Source organism: Panthera tigris, chromosome B1 (assembly GCF_018350195.1).
Source record: "Panthera tigris isolate Pti1 chromosome B1, P.tigris_Pti1_mat1.1, whole genome shotgun sequence".
In the NCBI taxonomy this organism is placed as follows: Eukaryota; Metazoa; Chordata; class Mammalia; order Carnivora; family Felidae; genus Panthera; species Panthera tigris.
Genome location: NC_056663.1, coordinates 13,790,416 through 13,817,808, shown reverse-complemented (window position 1 = coordinate 13,817,808; position 27,393 = coordinate 13,790,416). Strand labels below are relative to the sequence as shown.

The following is a 27,393-nucleotide window of genomic DNA, read 5'->3' as shown; positions in this document are numbered from 1 at the left end:
TTGCTCAGCCCTTTGTCACCAAAGAATTTAGCCCAAGAGTGTCATTTCAGGCCGCCCCATTAAACCCATTAACATGGGGTAACGACTTGGATCATGGCATACACTGAATAAGGTATGTTGACAACCCGCAAAAGTGTTAGGAGCCACGGAAGAGATCTGATTACGGGACAGATTCCAGTTTAAGTAACTTACAAAACCCCAATTACAAGCAAATGTACGATATATTATTTGTGCTCTGCAGAGGGAAGAGAGTAAAGTTTTAATAACTTTTCCTAAATAGCAACTATGCTATTGATTGGTGAGGTGAAAGGTACCATAGAGACAAATAACGATAATACGGATTTTTCTTTTGCAGTGGGATATTTTCTTGAATAAGTTATGTATCTGTCTCTCTGAGCTTCATGTATTTTATAGTGCTTAAAGAATCTAAAAGATACAGTGCCTGACATACCATAAGTGTTAAATAGTAACTTATTAATGCCAGAAAAGAAAGAACTCTCTTTAGGGAAGAACATTATGAGGGAAAACAGTACAGCTGACCCTTGAACAACGCAAAGGTTAGAGGCACTGAGCCCCTGTGCAGTAAAAAAAGCTGAGTATAACTTTTGACTCTCCAAAAAAACTTAACTACAAATAGCCCACTGTTGACCAGAAGTCTTACCAATAACATAAACAGTTGATTGATAGACTGCATTCTTACAATAAAGTAAGTTAGAAAAAAGAAAATACTAAGAAAATCATAAGAAAGAGAAAATACATTTACAATCCTGTATTTATGGAAAGAAATCTGTGTAGAAACGGACCCATGTTGTCCAAGGACCAGTTGCAACTGGGAAGCCTCGTCACTAATCAATACCGCTATCACAAGGCACAAGGACATACAATCAAGTGCGTCTGAACAGGAAGACTTTCTCCCTTCACGGGTACCAAAACAAGAATCTGAAATGTCGCAGGAATCAGAAAGCAACTACTGTCTGGCCGGAAGAGGGAATTTTAACCTCACAGTCATGAAGTCAGCCTGTCTCTTCTTCCCGTGTAGTATGACCACAGAAGCAAGTCAAGAATTTTCAAAAGGGGGGAGAGGAAGACACCTGGTTTTTTAAAACATACCTGGGCATGTTTACTGGTTCAATTTTTTTTTTTTTTTAATTAAAAGCAGCTCCCAGACTGCTGTGTGCAGTTCAGTCCCAGTTTTTCGCTGCTTTACAGCCTTGGGCTATGGTCTTTGGGGAACACTGTGGAAATGAACTCTGAAACAGGAAAGCTGGGGGATTAAAATATCTTTGTGTGCATGCGTGTCTGCGTGTGTGTGTGTGTGTGTGTGTGTGCGCGCGCGCGCCTCTGTTTGCGTGGGAGGGACTGAAAGGTGTCAGGTGCCTTTATTTTCGTGTGTGTGTGTGTGTGTGTGTGTGTGTGTGCGCGCGCGCACCCCTGTTCGCGTGGGAGGGACCGAAAGGTAAGTGTCAGGTGAGAGGCGAAGAGGAAGCTGAAGAGGTGTCCCCAAAGTCACCCCGACCACTCTGTCCCACACACCTTCCTTCACAAGCCTGTCCTCTTCCTTCCCTGGACCTCAGCTGTGGGGCGGCCCAGGTCCCTAGAGGAGAAGTACCCTGCTTCACAAGGGGGACAGAATCGAAGGGTGACAGCTGTGTTGTATGAAAACAATTGGTTGCAATGTGAATAAAATCCGCTAACAAAAGACAAATGGGGGTGGGAGGGAAGGAGAGAAGGAAGGAGGGCGGAGAGAGAGGCACACACCAAGGAACAAACACAATTTTAACTTTACTGAACCCAGAGAAGTGCCGTTAGGCAAGACACATCCTGGACATTCATTTGCCTATGGCTTGTGTACTCCTGGACGCTACGGGCAGCAGGCTGAATAAACAAATAAACTCTGCTTCTGGTCCCCTGACAGTTTATAATATGATCCACATACCGTGTTGAGCTACACAAACATTTAGAAGGAGCCAAACCCATTTACTGATGCTTAGCAAAGATGGGGCTGAAACCCTTCTTTCTAGATCGTAAAAAGTGTTCCTTCTCACTTCACTCCCTGGTTAACATCCCTAACTTTCTCCCACCGGTTACAAATGAAACCTGAGTTTTCTTCGAAACCGACCTCTTTGTTGTTGTTTTAATGTTTATTTATTTTTGAGAGAGGGGGGAAAGAGAGAGAGAGAGAGAGGGCACAAGCAGGGGAGGGGCAGAGAGAGAGGGGGACGCAGAATCCGAAGCGGGCTCCAGGCTCTGAGCTGTCAGCACAGAGCCTGACGCGGGGCTCGAACTCACAGACCGCGAGATCATGACCTGAGCCGAAGTCGGACGCTTAACCGACTGAGCCACCCAAGTGCCCCTTTCCCTTGATTTTCTAATGGTAAATGTAGGTAACAACACCTCCTTCATCTGGCTACATTTCAAGAGCTACTAGGAAGGGCGCATAATATAAATTCAAAACATCTTATGACACTGAAATTAGTAAATTATACAATGAAAATGTCTCTTTTGCCCAGAAAAATCTCATATACATTACAGACATTGAGTTGCCTTTATTTTCCTCTGACGAAAAAAACAATGGAAGCACCAAGGCTTTTCCTTATAAATGGGGAAAATCTGAGTTGAGGAAATACGTCTTTTTTTTGGTCAGACCACACCTCAGTAGAGCTCACAGTAAAGCAAAAATATTTAGACATTCAGGGTGACTTCCAATTTCTCTCCTTTCCCTCCAACAATGCTGTATTAATAAGATACCCACCTAAACTACTATAGTGGAAACTGGAAATGAAAGGCCTCATCTCACTCAGAAAATTACTTCACATAAACTTACTCTTCCGGCTCAAGTCTTTGAAAGTGCACTGCTCAATGATGGACCCCTGCAAGCCTTTGGTTAAAATATGGCACCATGTAAACATTTTCACCACAAGTCATCTGTCACTTAAACATTTCATACAGCTGCATGCAAATCAAAGAAGAATTTAAAATGTGTTTTAGAAACCATACACATAAATAATATTGTGCTTACCACCTTCATCACCAGATGACTGATCACCAGATAATTTATATAAAGACATCTGAGTATGAAAAACTTAGAGATAAATGAGAAGACACAAACGAAAGACTTGTACTGACTACAGGGTATAATTTCAGTGAGCACAGGTGAACTGATTTACTACTAAGTGAGAATTTGGTTTAGTTTTCTTGGGGTCAAACCTTGAAATGAGGATTAAAAGAAAGACTTAAAGGCTTTATTTATCTATTTATTTTTTTAAAGTTTATTTATTTTGAGGGAGAGAGATTCCCAAGTAGGATCCGTGCTCAGCCCAGAGCCTGATGCAGGGCTCAGTCTCACATATAGTGAGATCGCGACCTGAGCCAAAATCAGGAGTCAGATGCTTAACCAACTGAGCCACCCAGGCGCCCCAAAACTTAAAGACTTTAAATCTTTGCATTCTTTTTTCTGTGAGAGTTCACTGTACTTTCTACTTCAAACCATGTGACCACCCAGATCACCTGCCAACTCCCTTGCCATAAAATGCTAGAAGTGCTGGGTAAAATATATTAAATACCTTTTGGATTGATGCACTCAGCATACTTATTGAGTGTCTAACAGTTACACAGACTCTGTTCCAGGCAGGGAGGATGTAACAGGAAACAAAAGAGCCAAGAGTCAGCCTACCAGTGGAACTTTTACTTTAGGTTAATATAACTGAATTGGAAGAAAGAAGTGGCCAGGAACCAAGGGGAGAGAAAAATTGCTGACAGCATGTGAGATGACCTGGTAGCTTCTATGCAGAGAACTGCCTGTCTCTGTAACCTTTCTAATGTCCAAAGAAGAAACAAAACATAATACACCAGTTGTTACTGAGACCCCTACATATATGAGGCTTGACCCTTGAAATACTATACCCTCAGTCCAAGAGAAGACTTAAAACATCTCACTGCAAATGGAACAGTAAGGAAACTTGCTGTGTTGTCTTGAGTCCTACACGGGAAAGAAACCAACTCCTGAAATTTTTAACCACTAGCCTGGGCTTCTTTGGGGTTGGCATAGGAGATTCAGACTTATACTCTCAATGTAGTTTGGGAACTTCCAGCCAAAAAATTAATATTAAAATTGATCCTGGATCTGCAATGCTCCTCCCTGGGGTACCTTGCAGAAACAAATGCGAAACTTCTTTAAAGAATACGCTCTCAACCCAAGTCACAAAGGATTTCCACAAACAAAATACAGCTTTCAGTAAATTAACAGACTAAAGTCACAAAGTTTAAATGGGAACAATCTACCTTGTGCCAAATTCTACAGACAAAACAGCAGAACTGCTCTCCCCCAAAACTTCAGATAATATAATCATTTACTAAAACTTCAGTATGTTTAGGATGTTAAAGACTTGAAAGAAATTAAAACCATTAAGAATAAGACAGTATAAAAATGCAGTGAAAAAAAGTAGAATGTGTATAAATAAGAAAAATGCAGCCACTGAAATCAGAAACTTATTCTATGGTTTAAACCGTATATTAGATACCACTATAGAGAGTACCAGTGAATTGGAAAAGAGATTTGGGGAAATCACTCCGATGGCATCAGAGAAATCAAGAGTGCTTAAACATGAAAGAGTAGTTCTAAGACAAAAAAAGATAGGATAACAGAACTCAGTATACATCCAGACAGAGTTGCAGAGCCAACAACTGAGCTTTCTTTAGAGTTGCTTAAACAGCTTTCTCCAAAGTTCCTAATATCATGCTTATGGCATATAGAACATGAATGTACTGATCTCTTTTTCATTTCATATGAATTATCTCTGCTATTCTCTTTTTTGTTATTGGATAAAAGCTTTTGGCGGGGGTGATATTTTATTTCAAAGGTGACTTCTCCTAAATTGTAGTAACTTCTCTTTGAGGAGAACTCAGACTTCAATGGTTGCTGCTCAAGAGTATGTAGCTAATCTAAAATGTCAAACACCCTAACTTATTTCAGTGGATGGAAACAAATGTAATGGCTACGTCCTGCTTGTGAAATAACTCGGTGTTTAGTATACTTAACCCTAGTAATGCCGCAGATTTATCCTCCATGAAATTCTTAGTTTTGCACAATCATTTCTTATAGAAACATACATAAAACATACCTATTACACATGCATAGAAAACTGGATAAAAATACCTTTAAAATGCCTCAGTATATGTTTCAGGATATTCTTCCACCCATTTTAAAGTACTTTACCTGAGAGAGTAAGCAAAAAGGGAAGAAGTTGTCCTAGTCTTGACAATAAAGAATTGTTGACATATGATCAATCAAAACTTCTTTTCTCTCTCATTACCTAATGATCATTTGATTTTAGTGCAATTAAATTTTATTGACTTTCAATGGAGTACATGACATGATATAATAAAGCACATATTTGTAATACGGATAAGGATAGGCTAGGAGGCAACTAAATGCTACTTATACATAACAAATGGCTTTAAAGAATAAGAAAAGCAAATGGAATATTCGAAATGACGTGAATTTGCTATGCTTTTCAGTTATCACAGAGGAGATATCTTGTATAGAAGAAGATGTCTTGTATAAAAGGAAACAGAAAGTATAGGGTTTAGTTCTGGCTTTAACTAAACCACATATAAATCAATTAACTTCTGGGGCTCAGTTTTTCTTCTCTGTAAATAAATGCTGTGGGGAGCAAGGTGGGTTCAGACAATGAATTCTGAAGTTTTTTAGCTTTATAATTCTTTTGGGTACAACATGATATTTTCTTGAAACATTAAATTATGTTATAAATATTCAAAATTTAAGGTAATTAAAAGCCCCATATTATCTTAAATTATACATATAAAGCATTTAAGGAACATACAATAAAAAATTACTTTATTTCAACTGTAAGTATTATGAAAACTCCACCACATTAATTCATGCCACAAATACCGTACCATATTATCTTGTTATAAATGTTAAAAATAATATTTTTATTCTAAAATAAACCATGCTGTACTACATATGTTGTAAACTAGCAACATCTTAAGGAACATATAGTCAAAATCATTTTGTATCAAACTTAAATTTACTTCAGATTTTACTATTAAAATTTTTTGTGTAAACAATTAATTAAAAAAAGCCAGCATGAAACTTTCAAGCCTAAAAGAAAACTAACGAATCTCTTAAAAGTTATGGGTTACAATACATTTTAAAAATTAAGAACTGGGGCGTATGGGTGGCTCTGTCAGTTACGCGTCCGACTTCGGCTCAGGTCACGATCTCATGGTTCATGATTTCAAGCCCTGCGACGGGCTCTGTGCTGACAGCTCAGAGCCTGGAGCCTGCTTCGAATTCTATGTCTTCTTCTCTCTCTGCCCCTGCACTGCTTGCACTCTGTCTCTGTCTCTCAAAACGTGAATTAGCATTAAAAAATTTTTTTTAATTAAAAATCACTTTTAGGGAAAAGAGATTTTTACTTCATCCAAACCTTCTTCTGATTTATATTTTTTAAATATTTCAGCAAACACAGGAAAAATAAGTGATCAGAAAACACACAGAACGTATCCAACAACACTGCTGATCTCATTTCCCCCCAAATACTAACTTTGCCATTGACATTTTCCCTAGCATATTATTTGATTTCATATTTGTTATCTGCAATTTATTGAGTCCAGCTTGTCTATAAAGGTCTTAATTTTGAAACAGAATAAAATCTTTGACGTTGCCTTCCAGTCACGTGATGGCCTCTAGGTAGGGAAGCGTGTTACCACAGACACTAAATATCATGGAGATGCAAAAAACCTAACAGAACCCGCTGTATCCTTCCCAGTCTTGGCGTGATCAATGAGAGCGATTTCTTAAGTGGAAACCATGCAATGATGCTCTTTGATTAAAAGGGAAACAGTCACAGTTTAAGCTGACACTTGCTTCCTTGCTGAATGCCCTCCTAGGTCAATAATTTTGGGATAACATTTGGTGTGTACGTAACATAAAAGCCCCTTCCCAGTATGTATTTTTTCTGCTGCTTTAATGACTTTGCAGTGAAAAGAACTGCAAAGTACTATAGAAATATGAGTTACTGTTGTTTAGGAGATTAATGATCTGGATTTTCTGAGGCTTTGTTGTGACTTTTAAAGTAGTAGTAAGCATGATTTGTTGAAGCTGGAAGGCTGGGGGCTTTTCTACGGGATGCTAACTGCCACTAGAAACCTTCCTCTCAAAATAGAGGTTCGGAAGAAAGCAGGTGACGAAGATATCCTTTCGCAGATCATCTGATCTTTTCTTTCACGAGCCCACGAGCATTTTCACGGCCAGGTATTAACATTTTCCATCGAAGAGATAAGTGGATTTACAATGCAGAAGAGTAACGATCTGGTAGAGGAGGCCGCTCAGGCTGCCATGATAAAACAGAATGGGGGACTTAAACAGTAGAAATTAATGTTCCCACAGTTCTGGAAGCTTGGAGTCCTAGATCAAGGTGCAGCAGAATCAGTTTCTGGTGAGGGTTTCTTCCTGGCTTGCGGATGGCTGCCTTGCCCGTGTCCCCACTTAGCTCCTGGAGAGAGCAAGCTAGCTCACTGGCATTTCGTCTTACAACAGCAATCCTGTGGAACCAAGGCCTCACCCTTACGATCCCAAGTAACCTTAATTACTACTTTAGAGTTCCCATCGCCAGATGAAGTCACATGGGGGGGGGCGTTGGGGCTTCAACACATGAACGTGGGGAGAAACACACATTCAGTCTGTAACACGTGGGTGCAAGCTCCCTCTCTAAAATTTAGTAACTGTGTAACCTGAGCAAATCAATTTCATATTCTAAACTCTCCAATGCCTCATCTGTACAACGGGGTTAATAATCACTCCTATACAGGGAATTAAAAGAGATAACGTATATTTTAGAGTATTTTTATAAACTGTGAAGTATTAATATATATACGTGTAATTTTTTTGGCTAAAGAAAATGTTTATATGTGAGCATGTCCGTAAGATAATTTAATATTTTTAAAAAATTTTTTAAAATATTTTATTTTATTTTTGAGAGTGAAAGCAGGGGAGGGGCAGAGGGCGGGGGGCAGAGGATCTGAAGAGGCCTCTGCGCTAGAGTCCAACGCGGGGCTCACACTCACAAACTGTGAGATAGTGACCTGGGCTGAAGTCCAATGCTCAACCGACTGAGCCACCCAGGTGCCCCAATAACTTCTTAATTTCTTTCTACAAGGTTTTTATTTATTTTTAAGTGTTTTTATTTATTTTGAGAGCAAGAAAGCATGAGCAGGAGAGGGGCAGAGAGAAAAAGAGAGAGAGAATCCTGAGCAGGCTCCATGATGTAAGTGCAGAGCCCAATGCGGGCTTGATGTCCTAAACCGTGAGATCATGATCTAAGCTTAGATCAAGAGTCAGACCGCCTGAGCCACCCAGGTGCACAAGAAAGTCTTTAAAAACATTCCATTTTCATTTATAAGGGCAAATATATACCTAAAAATAGTTTTAAAAGGATCTCTTAATATCACTTAGAGTGTTTACACAGGATAATGCATCACTAGCATAAAAGGTGGAAAGAATGTACATTATGACAGAGATAATTCCACGTGTGTGGCTAAAGTGTGCTTCCATCTTATATGATGAACTCATACCTGGAGGCACTAATTTGTACTCTTTGCATTTAAAGCAACGTACTAGAAACCACGCTCTCACTGAAACATGGGAAAACGTAAAAGTGAATGAAACAACTTGGCTTTCTATGGCATTGACTTTGAAAATCTGATTAAGACAGATGTCTTTAGCTGATCGTTCTTCAATGTCACGTTGTCATACTTCCCATCAGCAAGATGTTTTAAAGGCGTTCGATTAATATTGCATGCCAGAACTGAAATTACATCCTTTGTCGTTCGGTTCCTAATGGCGCAAGTGATATCTATCAAGTAGTGTTTTATGAAGCGTGCGTGATTTTTATTGCAGGCTGTTTTCACAAATCTTCTTCAGGTTTCGGAAAGACTGCTTAGGGTTTACAATAAATAGGCCCTTCTGCTGAAAATCAGGATGATTCTTTTAAAACTGAGGTGAAGTCTGGATTAGTAGAATTTACTTATCAATAAAAAAATCCTCTACCGGAATCTGTTGTATTCCCATGTGCATGGTCTTGAATATATCTGCTTTGCCTGAATATTTTACTAAATCGTTTGTTATACACAAAATACGTGCCAAGCACACATCACTCACAAAACCTTCATCGGTGTGCATGTGCATTATCTTCGAGTAAGGAAAGCATGTGGGATGTGGATGCAGTTTAGACTATTTTACACTCACTGGGTTTGTGCTACAGAAGTATGTATTTTATTTTCTAAATATAATCACTAATTTATTTTTTTAACTTCATTTATTTTGAGAGAGAGAATGTATGCATGTGACTGGGGGAGGGGCAGAGAGGGAGAGAAGGAATCTCAAGCAGGCTCCATGCTGTCCGCACAGAGCCCGACAGGGGGCTCGATCCCACGAACTGTGAGATCACGACCTGAGTTGAAATCAAGAGTTGGACGCTCCAAGACTGAGGCCCCCAGACGCCCCAATTACCAATTTATTTTTAAGACAAATTAGTGTCTTGACATTAAATTCCAAAATTTCTGAAACTCGATATCAAACATGTCATTTTCATTTATTAAAGACCCCAAATCATAATATAATCTTCCATATATATAAGTTAGGACATTGCAAGTGAAAAAAAGAAATTTTTGTATTTGATATACACGTATATATATATATGTGTGTATATGTATGTGCATACATATATACACATATACGTATGTATACACATATGTGTATGTGTATATATGTATATACACATATGTATACATATGTGTACATGTATATATGTATGTGTATGTATATGTATATACACATATGTATGCATATGTATATGTATATATGTATGTATACACATGTGTGTGTACATGTGTGTATGTATATATGTGTGTATATATACGTATACATATACACAAGATACCATATATATTGCTCTGAACATACATGTATATATATGCATGTGTATGTATATATGCGTATACACATATGTATACATATGTATATGTATACACATGTGTATGTGTACATGTGTGTGTATATATGTGTATATATATGTATACATACACACACGATACCATATATATATTGCTCTGAACATAAACCAACATATGTAAACTCCTGACTCTATCTTTAATATATTCTATTCTTTCATCCTCGGTTACCTTTATAAAATTAGGGGGGATAGATTATGATTTCTAATATCTTTTCCCAGTTAAAAAAAATTCCACAATTCTCTAGCGTTTTTTACGTGTGTGTGTGTGTGTGCGTGTGTACGTGTATGTGTCTGTGTGTACGTGCACATACACACAGTTTAAAGCTTTGGATGCTAACTTCTAAGTATCCCATGCTATTACACGTTATTTTGGATTTTATAAAATATAAATGTACTCAAGAGTTTGGGCATCTGCGTGCCTGGTCTCTTTCTCTTCCTCTGCTGTGTAGCTATGGTGGCCGTGAAGACCCTGAGTCCCAAGGCCGAGGTGCCCAAGCCCAGGTGGCCCAAGGGCTGCAGGATGCTCTGAGGACCAACTCGGGGCCTAAGGGCACCATGAAAATTCGTGCTTCTGGAGACATCAAGTTTACTAAGTACGGCAATGTGCTGCTTCGTAAAATGCAAATTCAACACCCAACAGCCTCCTTACGAGCCAAAGTAGCCCAAGATGACATGACTGGTGAGTGAGCCACCCCCAGCGTCCTCATCGTTGGAGCACTGGCCAAACAGGTGGATCTCTGCATTTCTGAAGTTCTTTGTACCAGAATAACAACAGTCAGATTTGAATCTGCAAAGGAAAAGGTACTTCCGTTCTGGAACAAGTCAAAGCGAGCAAAGAGATGGACAGGGTAACACAGGGCGTTGGCCAGAATATCTCCACATACTAAAGCTCACGCTGAATGTGCTACTGTCCTAAGAGGCTGTGGCGGACTCCATCTGGGCCGTTACAAAACAAGATGAACCTACTGACTTCTTCATGGTTGAGGTTAAGGAGATGAAGCGTAAATCTGAAACCAATACAAGCTTAATCAGAGGTCTGGTTTTGGACCAAAGGGCCTGGCATCCTGATGTGAAAAAAAAAGACGGTTCATAATCCTCATATGTGCAATGTGTCGTAAGATTGTAAAAAAAAAAAAAATAAGCGAATTCTTGTCTTTCACAAGAATGCAGAGGAGAGACAGAAAGTAGTAAAAGCGGAAAGAAAATTCTTTGAAGATGTAATTTAAAAAATGATACAGCTGAAAAAGAAAGTCTGTGCGGACTCAGAGAAAAGATCTGTTGTTATTTAATCGAGGGAATGGACTGTTTTCCTTAGATGCTCTTGCAAAAGAGGGCATAGCAGCTCTGTGCAGAGCTAAAGGGAGAACTGTGGAAAGGTTGATTCTTGCCTGTGGGAGGGTAGCTTTACATTCTTTGGATGACCCAAATCCTGATTGTTTGGGACATGCTGGTCTTGTCTACGAGGATACATCGGGAGAAGAGAAGTTCACCTTCATTGAGAAATGTTAACAATATTGGTCAAAGGACCAAATAAGCACACACTTACTCAAGTCAAGGATACAGTAAGAGATGGCTTGAGGGCTGTTGAAAATTCTATGGCTGATGGCTGTGTCATCCGGGGGCTGGTGCAGGGGTGGTGGCAATGGCAGAAGCCCAGATCATAAGCCTGGTATAAAGGGGAAGCCCAACCTGGTGTTCAAGCATTTGCTAACGTGCTGCTCATGATTGCCATGGTTCTTGCCCAGAGCTCTGGTTTTGACTTTCCAGTGAATTAAAATTCAAGCTAGAGCAGAGCGTTCAGAATCTGGTGAACTTGTAGGTGTGGACTTGAACACAGGTGGGCCAGTGGTGGCAACAGACGTCGGCCCAGGGGATAACTATTGTGTGAAGAAACAGCTTCTTCACTCCTGCACTGTGACAGCCACCAATGTTCTCCAGGTTGATGAGACCACAGGAACTGCAATATCTTCTCCAGGAGGTTGAACCGAAGCTTTTCCCCTGTATCATCTGAACCATGAAGACGCAATGATCTTAAGAACGGAGCTACGGAATTTTTGTCCCAACTTCAAATGATTTGCAAAGGAATTTCCCCTATGAAGGGGAGAATGCTGGCATCCACCCAAATTCTTAAGTTCTGGAATTATAATTACAGCATTTTTTAAACTGCACTGCAGTATACACACATAAAACAGGCCATTTTTACCAATGATCATGATGTTTGCTTTAGCTTCTCTGATCCAAAAAGTGCATGTTAGAAAAGCACGTGTGATCTACCTTGTTATTCAATATTCCTTCAAAAACAAAGCAAAAACATCTACTCAAGATAAAACAATTGATCAAAGACATTATAAAGGCAAATAGCAAAGGGTTTACTCTGGGATGTGTCTCCCTTGGGCTGTATCTCCATAGTCGATGTGAGATAAAGTTGGCTCTATCTCTCCCGAGTTAGCTGCGGTCTTTAGGGATCTCACAGACACGTGGCTTTTGCCAACTGTATGTCTGCTACAAAGGAGAATAAAAATATTAACATTAAGATCGACAGTCTTATCCAGTGTTGCCCTGCACATTCATCTTGTTTGGATAATTGCACATTTAAAATTAGAGTCTACTTATCTGGTTCTAGACATTAGGGAATAATGCGCATGGAAAAGGGTTTTCAGATTCTAATTCCCCATGGCAGATCACTGCAATTCTCATTAATTCTATAAGGAAGAACTTGCCTCTCCTTCAATGTTTACTTGAATTTTTTTCTGCTGTATGTGGTTCACTGAAGGAATGGCAATAGTTCACTTTAAAAACATTCTCTCCATTAGCAAGAATCGATTTTCTAAAGCATTCCAACACGTCCATATCCAGTCTATAACAAGTCCTTTAACCCCTAATGCTCAAAAAAAACCTGCGTGCTTAAAAGATAATGCTTACTGCAAGAAACAAGAAAAAGAGAAAAAGAAAAAAAGAAAGAAAAAGGAACTACATATTTTTCTATTTTATTTATTTATTTGTTTATTTATTTATAGCTAGCCATGAGTAAATTACCCAGTAATTCTAGAAGGGAGTCACTACACATCTAAAAGGGAGTTGCTAAAAATCTAGAATCTGTAAAATGTAACTTTATACATCCTAAATGCAAAAGTGGGAGGCACCATGGGAGGGAGAAGTCTATGGAGGAAATTTACACTCATTAAAGTTTATTAAATTCATTAGGCTATGTACTCAACATACATTATTTTATTTAATTCCACAGCCATTTATAATCTGTCACTACTTATTCCTATTTCATAAGCAAGGAAAGAAAGTTCTGAGAAATCAACAAGTCTGGCAATGGTGACAGAATAGGACTCCAAAGCTTTTCATACTAATTTATACAGGAATAATTATTTTTGTCAGTTTTGATTTAGACTTTTGTCAAGAAGAAAATGGAGATGAAAGGTCAGCTTTAAGATTGTACTGCAGACTCTGGAAACATTGGCCTTAAACAACACATTATAGCAGATGTACTTAACAGATATACACAGAACATTCCATCCAAAAACTGCAGAATGCACACTGTTCTCAGTGCATATGGGACATCTCCAAGATAGATCACAGGCTAGGTTATAAACCAAGTCTTAATAAGTTCAAGAAGACTGAAACCCTATCAAGTTTCTTCCTTAACCGTAATGGTACAAAACCAGAAATCAGTTACAAGAAGAAAACTGGGAAACCCTGAAAAATGTAAAAATTAAATAGTATGTTGCTGAACAACCAATGGGTCAATGAAGAAATCAAATAAGAAATGAACAAATACCTAGAAACAAATGGAAACAGAAATATGATATACCAAAATTTTGGGGTTCTTAAGAGGGAAGATCATAGTAATACAGGCTTACCTCAAAAAAAACAATCTCAAACAATCTAACTTTACGTATAAAAGAGCTACAAAAGAACAAACAAAGCCCAAAGTCAATAGAAAAAAGGGAATAATAAAGATCAATGAAACTAAAACCTGGTTCTTTGAAAAGATAAAATTGACAAACCATTAGATCAACCAAGAAAAAAAAAGAGAGAGGGTTCTAATTAACAAAGTCAGAAATTAAAGAGAAGTTACAAATAACACCATTGAATTAGAAATGATCATATGAGACTACTCTGAATAACTAGACACCAACAAACTGGACAAACTAGAAGAAATGAATGAATTCTTAAAAAACATACAGGGGCGCCTGGGTGGCTCAGCTGGTTAAGTGTCTGACTTCGGCTCAGGTCATGATCTCATGGTTTGTGAGTTCGAGCCCCGCATTGGGCTCTGGGCTGACAGTTCAGAGCCTGGAACCTGCTTCAGATTCTGTGTCTCCCACTCTCTCTGCTCCTCCCCTGCTCACACTCTGTCTCTCTCTCTCAAAAGTAAAATAAAAAAGAGTTAAAAAAAAAAAAACATACAACAATCTTCTGAGCCGTGAAGAAATAAAAAATCTGATTAACATTAAAAGGCTGAAATCGGTAATCAAATACCTCCTGACAAACAAAAAGTTCAGGACCAGATGGCTTCACCAGTAAATTCTACCAAACATTCAAAGACGATTTAAAATCTATCCTTCTAAATTCTTCCAAAATATTGAAGAAGAGGGAACAACTTCCAAATTCATTTTATGAGGCCAGTGTCACCCTGATATCAAAGCCAGACAAGAAAGCCACAAAAATGGAAAATTTTAGGCCAATATCATTGATGAACACAGATGGTAAATTCTCAACAAAATATTAGCAAACTTAATTCAATAATACATTAAAAGGATGATACGCCATGATCAAGTGGAATTTATTCCAGGAATGCAAGTTGGTTCAACATTATATCCATAAAGCAATCAACATGATATAGCACATTAATAAAATGAGGACTAAAAATTCATACGGTCATCTCAGTAGATGCAGGAAAAAAATGTGATGAAATTCGACATCCATTTATGATTAAAAATTCTTAACCAAGTGGGTATAAGGGGAATATACCTCAACATTATACAGGCCACAGATGATAAATCCACAGTTGATACCATACTCAATGGTAAAAAGCTGAAAGCTCTCCAAGACCAGGAAATAGATAAGGAGGCCCACTTTTGTCATTTTTATTCAACAAAGTATTGGGATTCCTAGCCATAGCAACTAGGCAAGAAAAAGAAATAAAAGGCATCCAAATTGGAAAGGCAATAGTAAAACTGTCACCTTTTGCAGATGACATGATACTATATACGGAAAATCCTTAAGACCCCACCAAAAAAATATTAGAATAAACGAATTCAGTAAAGTAGCAGGATTCAAAATCAACATCCAGGAATCTGTAGCGCATATATATATATATATATATATATATATATATACACACACACACACACACACACACACACACACATATATCTAATAATGTATTATCAGAAAGAGAAATAAAAAATTCCATTTATAATTGCAACAAAAGGAATAAAATACTTAGGAATGAATTTAACCAAGGAGGTAAAAGATCTGTACATTGAAAATGATAAGACACCGATGAAAGAAACTGAAGACATAAATAAATGAAAAGATCCTATGCTCAACACTGAAAGAATATTGTTTTTTTTTAAATGTTTATTTATTTTTCAGGAAGAGAGACACAGAGTGTGAACAGGGGAGGGGCAAAGAGACAGGGAGACACAGAATGGGAAGCAGGCTCCAGGTTCTGAGCTGTCAGCACAGAGTCCGACACGGGGCTCAAACTCACGGATTGTGAGATCGTGATCTGAGCCGAAGTCGGATGCTTAACCGACTGAGCCACCCAGGCGCCCCTGGAAGAATATTGTTAAAACGTCCATACTACCCAAGGTAATCTACGGATTCAGTGCAATCCCCATCAAAATTCTAATGGAATTTCTCACAGAACCAGAAGAAATAATTCTAAAATTTTTATGGAAACATAAAAGATCCTGAATAGCCAAAGCAATCTTGAGGGAGAAGAACAAAACTGGAGGTATTATGCTCCCCGATTTCAAACTATACCTTGAAGCTATGGTATTATTATAAAAACAGACAGGTAGATCAGGGGGACACAACTGAATTAAACCTACACATATATGGACAATTAATTTATGGCAAAGGAGCCAAGAACACACAATGGAGAAAGGACAGTCTCTTCAATAATGGTGTTGAAAAAAATGGACAGCCACATGCCAAAGAATGAAAATGGACCACTATCTTATACCATACACAAAAATTAATTCAAATGGATTAAATACTTATGAGAACTAAAACCACAGAATTCCTAAAATACTCAACATTGGTCTTAGCAATATTTTGTGGATGTGACCCCAAAGGCAAGGGAAACAAAAGCAAAATAATAAATAAATGGGATTACATCAAAATAAAAAGCTTCTCCACAATGAAAGGAGTCATGATCAAAATGAAAAGGCAATCTACTGAATGGGAGATTCTTGCAAATCACATATCTGACAAGGGATTGATATCCAAAATACACACAAAATTCATACCAATTAACAACAACAAATCAACCTGATTGAAAGATGGACAGAGGAAATAGACATTCTCCCAAAGAAGACGTACTCAAGCGTTAGCAAGGATCGAGAGAAAAAGGAACCCTCGTACACTGTTGGTGGGAATGCAAACCGCTGCAGACCCTATGGAAAATGATACAGGGGGCCCTCAAAACATTAGCAACAGAACTACCATACGACCTAGCAATTTCACTTCTGGGTATTTATCTGAAGAATACAAATATGCTGATTTAAAAAGATATACATACCCCTATGCGTTCACTGCAGCATTATTTACAATAGCCAAGAAATAGAAACTACCTAAACATCCATCAATGGATTATATATTATTATTATACTAGAATATAATATATTATTATTAATTAGTAGTATTGTAATTAATAGTATTGTTTTATTATAATAAAATTATCATAGTATATATTAACATAATATATTAATTAGCAACATTTTGTGGATGTGACTCCAAAGGCAAGGGAAACAAAAGCAAAACTAAATAAACGATATTACATCAAACTAAAAAGCTTCTCCACAATGAAAGGAATCATGATCAAAATGAAAAGGCAATCTACTGAGGGGGAGAGTCTTGCAAATCATCTATCTGACAAGGGATTAATATCCAAAATATACACAAAATTCATACCAACAACAATCAACCTTATAATATTAAATTATTATTATAAATTATGTTAGTTACCATTATAATATATCAATAATTATATAAATTATAATTTATAATGATTTATTATAATATATATTATAATACTTTTATTATAATAATATAACAATACTATATTATTATTATTATATTATGTATATTATACATAATATACACAAGCAGGGGAGGGACAGAAATAGACACACACAGAATCGGAAGCAGGCTCCAGGCTCCAAGCTGTTAGCACAGAACCTAAAGCAGGGATCGAACTCACAATATATATAAAACATAATATGTATTGTAAATAGAATACCACTCAGCCGTGAAAGAGAATGAACTCTTAGCATTTGCAACAACATGGATGGGACTTCAAGGGATTATGCTAAGTGAAGTAAGTCAGATGGAGAAAGACAAATACAGTATGATTTCACTTGTATGTGAAATCTAAAAAATTACAAATGAACAAACAAAACAAAAACTTGTACACTGGTGGTCACAGTTGGGGAAGGGGGAAAAGGGTGACTGGAAAGGGGGAAGGTGATCCACTCGAGTGGTGGGTGATAACTAGACTTTTAGTGGCAATCAGTTTGTAGTGGATCTAGACGTCAAATTAGAATACTGAACCCCTGAAACTTCTGTAATGTTATATAGCAATTTTATGCCCCCTGTAAATAGTACTGCAGAAATTTAGTTTTAACTTTTTAGAAATTCAACTTAAAAAAATTTTTTTAATGTGTATTTATTTTTGAGAGAGAGACAGAGAGAGACAGAGCACGAGTTGCGGAGGGACATAGAGAGAGAGACACAGAATCCGAAGCAGGCTCCAGGCTCTGAGCTGTCGGCCCAGAGCCCATCGTGGGTCTCAAACTCACCAACTGTGAGATCATGACCCGAGCCAAAGTCAGATGCTCAACTGACTGAGCCACAAATTCAATGAGAATTGAAGAAATGATTGCTTTATTTTGAGTCTGTGGTCACAGTGGCATCTCATTAAGACCAGTGTGGAGACCACAACCCAGCAGTGATAGCAAAAGCATTGTCTGATTACAGGGAAACTACACAACATTTTTAAAAAATAATTTTTTTTAACATTTTCTATTTTTAGAGGCAGAGCACAAGCAGGGGAGGGACAGAAAGAGACACACACAGAATCGGAAGCAGGCTCCAGGCTCCAAGCTGTCAGCACAGAACCTGAAGCAGGGATCGAACTCACAAACCATGAGTTCATGACCCGAGCCGAAGTCAGACGCTTAACCCACTGAGCCACCCAGGGGCCCTGAAACTACACAGCATGTTAAATGAGGAACACAGATTAAAAAAAATAATGTGGACGTTATCTTCCAGTTTTATAAAGACAACATTTTTTAGTGTGTAGGCAGTATTTTGTCTCATTTTGAAATTTTCTGAAGCCAGTTCATCTCTTTCTCATGGTAAGAAACCAAAATGTATTAGGTTACAAAATTTTCCTAAAAGTAATCATTCAAAAAACAAAAGAAAACAAAAACAAACAAGGTCCGAGACAGAATTCCTTTTTTTCTTGTCCTTACAATACATCTTGGGGTTGGCAGGTTATTCTACAAACTCACAATAGTTGCTAATGTAAGCATAAAATATTTTTCCTAACGTGCTTAAGGGATTACCAGAGTTATCAAATCAAACAGTACTACAAAGCACAATCCCATAGGCTCATATTTGATTATCACCACAATTTACAGCCAAATATTTGAGACAGCATTATTAAAAGTTAATGGCCTTCTGGTTTATAAAGAACTGTTAACTCTTTAACTTCTCCCATCCAAGTACTAACCAGGCCCGACCCTGCTTAGCTTCTGAGATCAGACGAGATCGGGCGCGTTCAGGGTGGTATGGCCAGAGACTTAACTCTTTAACTTCTGACCTTCATTATATTACTTCCATGTTTACATTTTAGTGAGGACATCAAAATAGGGTCAAGTTCATATGTGACAGTCAAAACAAAATAATATCTGCTTCCCTTATAATTTCTTGCTTCTTACCTATCATGTGAAAACACAGGATAACTCTAATATTTTTAATCGTATGCATGTAATAAAAACAGAGTACGAGAATAGGATAAAAGTCCAATTTACGTGATCACGTTCAAGAACTGTCTTTTTGGCATGATAGCGCAATTAGAGGGCTCACACCTTACATACATCATTTGACTTAAAAAACGTTCACCAGAATCAACGGACGAAGACACGTGACATCAAACGCTTCCTCAAGCAAATCGGAAGGTACTCTAACAAAGAATACTGATTAACTTTCAAACGACGAAGATCACGGAACCCAAGCGAGAGGTAACACATCACTGTACAAAAACGAAAAGTGACCTCAGAAACACTCTTAAAATTCAAAAATGCACCACACGTAATCAGCATTCAAAGCGAGATCACCGGGTTTAAGCGGTAAGCACGTTGCCGTGGCACTGAGTGACAAAGCGGGTAAGTGTGACGATGAGGCTGTGATGTCTGACATGCCTTCATTCATGGTTGCTGCTCACAAAGACCAGCGTTAATGAAAGTGCTTTCTGATTTCAAGGCAGGTCAGAAATTTGAAGATTTATAACGGGGTGCGGCAAATGGAGCTGTCAAAAAGGGAAGTGACACTCACAATGAAATGGTCACATAATGATCTAGTTTTCATCCTAATTGGGAAAAAAAGAAAAAAAAAATCTTTGTGAAGAACCTGGCAAATGTTGTTGGGAAAAGAGGCTCACAACAAAAGAGGAAGGGAAAGGAAAAAAAAAAAGTGCTTGCAGGGGTTATTTCTTCAAAGAATTACAGAAGAGGTCAGAGATGATGTGGTGCCCAAGGAGACAGTGAATTTAGTAGATAGAGTACCTTCCTTTAAGGGCTTTATTCCCCTTTCATTTAGAATATAGAAAGGAGTCAGAACAAGACAAAAGACGAGGAAAGAACCAAACTTCCAAAATAGCATTACACTACATTATTAATAGTGTCATATTAAGAGAAATGACGGCTCTCAAAAGAGTACTTTTGTCTCTACTTACTTTAATTAAACTCCCTAGGCTTTAAAGCAAATTTGGAACTTTCTTTTAAACAGAAAAAAAAAAAAAAACCATCACGACTGATTAAGATTTGATTTCTGTCCTCTAATGGTCCTCAAGCACAGTTATATCCTATTCAAAGCAATAGAAACAGCGGCGGCAAAAACAAACCTCATCAAGCAATTTTCTCAAGACGGCGAAGATTTCAGCCTCTGCCCCTCTCCCTTTCTCACAGATAAATTAGTTCCTACTGTGCCAACTTCCTTCTAGCAGGCACCGATCCATTACATTGAAACGATCCATTACATTGAAACATTACAACAAAACTATACTAGTATGAGTGTTTCCATTAACTTTCTCTATACCAGATTACCAGAACAAGTTTGCTTCAAAATAAACCGATGAGATTTAAAAAAAAAAAATCAGGGTCAAGTATGAGCTCTGAAAATGAACACAGCACATCTCTATTGCGCGGATACAATTTTAAAAATCCATTCTGGCCAACGTAATGTCATGATTCTTGACCTAACACACCTTAAAGGAATCATATTTCTTGTCTTCTCCATGTGCATTGCCAATCTGCGCAAAACGGAAGTCATCCCCTTTCGTGCATATACCCTGCCCAACCCATCGTTTCCTTCTCAACCATTTCACTTCTCCACTGAAGTCACCATTTTCTACTTGAAAGTTTGACGATTTTTTTTGGCTTTTACCCTCTTTGATCGTTTGTATTTAATCATCAACGAGTTTGCTGTTAGCTGATTAAAACCATACCTTGATTATGTGTCCTCCACTTGATTCCCATTACCCTTATCATCCCTCCCTCTCTCATTTATTAAATAAAAACCCTCGTCTGCTGACTAAGTATAAACCCTGCAAAAAAGTGTATGCTGACATTTTTGTCTATTGACTCTCTCCGTGCCGGTCTATCCCGCTTACAATAGACAACTTCGTTTTCATAAGTGTATTCTTCTTGAAGCAACAATGGTTCATTGCTGCCAAATCACAAGTGCAAATTTTATTTCCCCAATAACGTTCCAGTACTTTGAGAGACGGACACAGAAGACAGGTTGATTGGACTGAAGGAGCTTATGCTGTTTTTGGAGGCAAGTGCCAAAAAATAATTTAAAAAAACCAACCCAAACTATAGGGGGAAAACACATATGGAAGCCTTTGCTCTGTGCTGGGGTTAGTTAACCTTAGGTAAACCGAAGGGAGAAGCAAAGATATATGCAAGTCAAATCGGCCATGATAGAGAACAGCTGGAGATGAGCGGCAACACTGGTTTGGAAAATAAGTGAAGAACAAAGTGAGACGAACTGATGACTTTAAAATCCAAGTAGGAGAATTTTTACTTGATATGGTAAGGCCATGCAGAGGTTCCTCGGAAGAGATTTATTACGAGGAAAGAAGTCGAAGGATGATTAACCCCGGGGACTTGCCTAGGGTCTAAGGACCTTGTGACAGCATTTGGCTGAAGTGATGACTGTCTTTGTAAGTGTGGGGGCTGAACAGACTCATTTGGTAATGGTTCATTCATTCGTTCCACATATACCTACTGGGCACTTACCACAGTATGAGGGACACGTTAGTTAAAAAAAGTAGGTTTTCGCTAGGTTGGTAATGGTTTAGAAATGTTTACACATTAGGATGTCTTGTTGAGGTATCTTAGAGGCTGCTGAGTATTTGAGGAATTGAAAGGAGAGCTGAAACTGGAAAAAAAGAAGTGCGTTACTTATTTGCCTGATAAACACAGCTATTAGTGTTTAAAGCAGATTATACTCCTCAAGTTTATATATATTTTCTTCCATATTCATCGTATGTTCTAGGTCGTTAATGTAGTGGATCCACTTGATCATGACTCCATCGCTATTTCTGAAATTAACTATTACAGTTTCCTATGTAACCTACTGAAGGCTTAAAAATTCCTTGTAGATATTCATTCCTTCATTATAGCAATCCTCCAGAACACGGGGTGGGGGGAGGGGGTCTTCATTTAAATGCTTAATATCTTTAGAAATGCCTCCCGGGCTGATATTCCATCCAGTTCCAACGAGTAAGACACAAATTACCTCCTTCATTTATTTATTGATCGCTTCATTCAATAATTCATACAAAGACATATACATTGAATGCCTCCAGTATTTCAGGTACCTGCCAGGTACTAGTGATTCAATGTTCGGTTAAACAGATAGTTTCCTGCCCTTTGGCAGCTCCCACTGTGTCTGACTCCAAAGCTTTTTTCCTACACTGCCCTCCCACTCTTGGGTATAAACATACAAAGAGATTAAACACTATCCGGTAAATTATCGAAGAGATGAAATACGCTCATTTCTGAAAGAGTCACACGAGGCTTTTCTGATAAAACAATGAGGGAGTTATCCCGAGGCATGCATCTTTCGGGCAGAAGAGCAGACAGAGGAGATTCCAGGACAACTGGGAAAGAAGCAAAAGCAAGAAGACAACGTGATGTGCAGAAAAGCAGTAGTTCACGTTGGCTAGGGCGTGATGGGTGGGGGAGGCGCTGGGAGAGGGCAGGCGGAAGGCAAATGACTTAGGAGATGAAGTCGGAAACATAGGATGGAGAAAGATTCTGATGAGCCTTGCCTTGTGTACGGGTTACAGAATTCACAGACATATTGTACCGGCACCAGGAAGGTGCTTTAATGGTTTGAAGCAAATGAATGACAAGGTCTGAGATGCATTTTATGAAGATCACTTTGGCACCAGCATGGGGGATGGATGTGGGGTGAGTGAGTGAGTGAGTGTGTGTGTGTGTGTGTGTGTGTGTGTTATGTTTGCACGAGTGGTGAGGGATGAAGGTTAGTAGATATTTGTTCGCACTATTGCACGGAGTCCATAAACACAAGCCCATGAAGTGGATAAAGATGTGGGGCCACATTTAAAAGATAATTAAGAGGTAGAATAAACTGATTACCTTAGCAACAGATTAAATGCAGGGTAGGCTAAAAGAGAGAGATGTGCATGGGATTTTCAAAATACTTTCAGAAATATCTTTCATCTTTCGGGGCGCCTGGGTGGCTCGGTCGGTTAAGCATCTGACCCTTGACTTCGGCTCAGGTCATGATCTCACGGTTCCTGGGTCTGAGCCCTGCTTTGCTTTGGGCTGAGTTGACCACAGAGAGCCTGCTTGGGATTCTGTCTCTCCCTCTCTCTCTGCTCCTCCTCCCCCACTTTTGCGCTCTCTCTCTCTCTCTCTCTCAAGATAAACTTAAAAAAATTATCTCTCATCTTTTAAAATTACTTAAAATCACACAATCTCATCACGTTAACCCTATTTTGCTCTCCCTCCTCTCATCATTCTGGAAAAATCTATCCAGAACGGGTTTATATTTCTGCTAAACTGTGGGTGTTACAATTTTTTCCTCACCAGTGCACTGTAGTATTTATATTGCCTCTTATTTGAAATTGCAAAGTCTATCTTTGTAACCCTCCATGGTGTTGAGGAAAACATAATACACAAGTCTCTGTAAACCAAATTCTTTTCTTTTTTCTCCCACATTCAAGGTGCTTTTCCACACAAGCCACTCACATCAAAAACAGACAAAGAGGCAGAAGGAAAAAGAATCATGGGAAGGAAGCAAATGGAATCAATGGACACTGAACCTGATTTCTGAAAATGATGCTCATCACTGGGGTTGTAAGTAAGGCAATCTGACAGTAAATTATATTAAAAAAATAAAATGATGCTCATGATGTGGCAGGGTGGAGAGAAAGAAAAAGGTAACAAAAAATCTATGGAATAAATGTCAAAATCTTGGATAGTGGATTTTTTTGGAAATTGGCTGAAACATAAGCCCGAGTTCACTCTTATTTTAAGTTGGATTCTGCTTACGGTAACGCTTTATTGCACCCTGAAAGTGAAAGGAATTGAACACAGCCTAGACTGTTGCAGACCGTGCCCAAACCTCGGACATAATGGATAATAACAAAGGAAAGCACAGAAAAGTGGCTATTTTTACACGGAGACTCTTACTGCTTAACTGATTACTACTCACATGTGTAGATGAGGATTTGAGGATAGAAATTCCATGTCATATCTAACTTTAATATAGTGCTCTGTCTAAAAAGGATTTCTTGCTTTTCTAAGTCCAACAACTTTAACTCATTTTGATTTCCCAAAATACAGAAACATGGTCCCCAAGAAGTGCTTTATAGAATATTTAAAATAAACCTAAGTGTACATGTGCATGTATACTTTATGTATAAATGTTTATGCAAATGAAGACAATCATGAAGACAGAGATAAGTCGCAAAGTAAAGCATTATAAACCTATAATTTGCTTTTGTTACCATTTTGGAAGGGGGTAGGATATAGAATATTAAAAGTGCCTGTCTTTTTAAGTTTTTATTTATTTTTAAAAATTTTAATGTTTATTTACTTTTGAGAGAGAGAGCGCGCGTGCGCATGAGCGGGGGAGGGGCAGAGAGCAAGAGAAAGACACAAAATCCAAAGCAGGCTCCAGGCTCCGAGCTGTCAGCAAAGAGCCCGACGCGGGGCTTGAACTCACGAACCATGAGATCATGACCCAAGCTGAAGTCGGACGCTTGACCGACTGAGCCACACAGGTGCCCCTGTTAACCAGTGTTTTTAACTGAAACATTTGAGACAATTGTAGATTTATATGCAATTTTAAGAAATAATACAGAGAGGTATGCGGACACTCTGCTTGGTTCCCCTCAACGGGAACTTGCAAAACTTACACCAGGATATTCACATTGATACAATGTACCCTTCTTATTCAGATTTCCTCAATTTTACTTGAAGTCCTGGGTGTGTGTTGGTGGCGGGGGTAAGTGTGTGTGTGTGTGTGTGTGTGTGTGTGTGTGTGTGTGTGTGTGTGTGTTTTACTACAATTTTACTACATGTCTGTGGTGACCAGTTTTAAACATAAGTTTGTTAATTGCTTCTTCGATAATTAGAACCTTTTGTTTATAAGAGCCTTTGTTTATAAGATAAAAATTGCAGTTGTAAAACCAAAAATTGTAGTTCGTGTTATCTTGAAGTTTAGCAGAAGTTGGTGGGATAATCTGTAAAGATAGCCAGATTTAAGGCCTATCCGTAAAGTTATTTTAGAAAAAGGAAACATATGCTCTATATCTATGAGCAGAATAAATTGTTTTACCATCTGCAAATGCATTGTGAAGATTTTCCTTTTTGAAATAAGTTTTATTGAGAAGTTTGTACCTTATTACCACCCAATCTTGTGGGCATGACAGGTGCCGGGTGGGGGGGGGGGGCACGGTGTGGAATTTGCAGGGCAGTGGCCGGGAAGAGAAAAAGTGGAACAAAAACGTAATCAAATTTAGGTGTATTAATTGGTTATTTGTCAATTACAACTAAAGCTTTATCTACACATATCATTTGAAATTATTATCAAGAAGGCAAAAATAATAGATTTTACTCTGTGTTTTTATTTGAGTTCAAGTATACAAAAGATAGCACCTGTGAATGGCTCAATGAAATTCTTTAACATTTTAAATAATTCTTGGTACAGTAGCTCAGAAAAATTCCTTCGCTTAAAGATGTCTCCTTCACTTCTAAAGCAAGGAACTTTCAGAAGTTTTTTAAGTACAATTTAGAAGAGAGGGCAATAAATAAATTCATGAAGTAATGCATACCAAATGAAAACAATCCGTAAGTTAAACCCTTCTTAGGAGTATCCCTTCTGGAATACTGTGAAGGAGAAATTAATGAATAGATAAATAAGAAATAATAAAGCTGTGGTAAATTGCAGTTCTTATAAGAGTAGAAATCTGCATGTTATTGGAATCAATTTGATATGATCGGTCATTTTTTTAAAGTTTATTTATTTATTTATTTTGAGAGAGAGAGAGAGAGAGAGAGAGAGAGAGAATCCCATGCAGGCCTCATGTCGTCAGCGCCAAGCCCGACATGGGGCTCGATCCCATGAATCGTGTGATCATGATCTGAGCCAAGATCAAGAGTTAGACACTTAACCGACTGAGCCATCCAGGGGCCCCTTGACTGGTCACTTTTAAAAGATTAAAAAAAGGCATAGGAAAGAACACAAATGTCTAGCCTCACATAGCAAACCTAAATTTCTAAGTTGATGGGACTTTGGATACACGGTGAGAAAGGCAGAAAGCAGCATGTCCAAGAACTAAGTTTTTGTGAATTAAAATATTTTTCTGTGCTTCAAGTGAAAAACACTTTGAGCTAAAGGCCTTTAAGAATTCATTTAAGTTGTTGGTATGGTATTATAGCTAATTATTTTTATTTATTTATTTATTTTTTATTTATTTTTTTTTGAAAAATTTTTTTAACGTTTTTTATTTATTTTTGAGACAGAGAGAGACAGAGCATGAACAGGGGAGGGGCAGAGAGAGAGAGGGAGACACAGAACTGGAAGCAGGCTCCAGGCTCTGAGCCATCAGCCCAGAGCCCGATGCGGGGCTCGAACTCACGGACCCTGAGATCGTGACCTGAGCCGAAGTCGGATGTTCAACCGACTGAGCCACCCAGGCGCCCCAATTATTTTTATTCCTGAACAACGAACTATGTGTTTCCTGCTATATAAAAATAAGTAGTAATAAATTATGACACACGTAAAAGAACCTCTGCGTAAGTACACTCTTTTCAATGATGCGCGTTCCTTAGTACTAAATAAAACATTTTAACACTTGCGAAGATCTAGAAGCAAACTTTGAATAAACTTTCTTTTAAATATGGAATCACACAAAAAATCCAATTCGAATACAAAGCTTCAGTACTTCCTTTTCCTCCATCGGTTTCTCTATAGACCATCTCAAATCCTTGAGAAAATCTTTAGAAACGTCAACAGATTCGCTGCTTGGAAGTCATCGATATCTGTGGCATTCATTCCATCCGGGAAACGAGGCTGAAACACAAACACGCTGGAGTTTCAATATTCCTTTTCGCTTCTATTATATCCCTGTTTCTTCTTCTTAATATTCGTGATGGTGTCTACAAAACTGCATCATGGCGTTCCTGTGATGCTTTCCCGAAAACAGAATTCAGAGGCTTGATTCCCATGTCAAAAACTCCCTTAAATGTCTATTCAGAGGAACACGCCTGAAAACTTATCATAATACTCTGCAGAAATTTCCTCAGGGCGCCTGGGTGGCTCAGTCGGTTAAGCATCCAGCTCTTGG

The 27,393-nt window shown here is 38.3% G+C and overlaps 1 protein-coding gene and 1 pseudogene across 3 annotated transcripts in view; one reads left to right on the top strand and one right to left on the bottom strand.

Moving 5' to 3' along the window:
* TENM3 (teneurin transmembrane protein 3) overlaps positions 1–27,393 on the bottom strand; it is a 446,972-nt gene that overhangs the window by 194,654 nt on the left and 224,925 nt on the right. The gene's annotated exons all lie outside the window — the stretch shown is intronic.
* Positions 806–12,020, top strand: LOC102950459 (annotated as a pseudogene).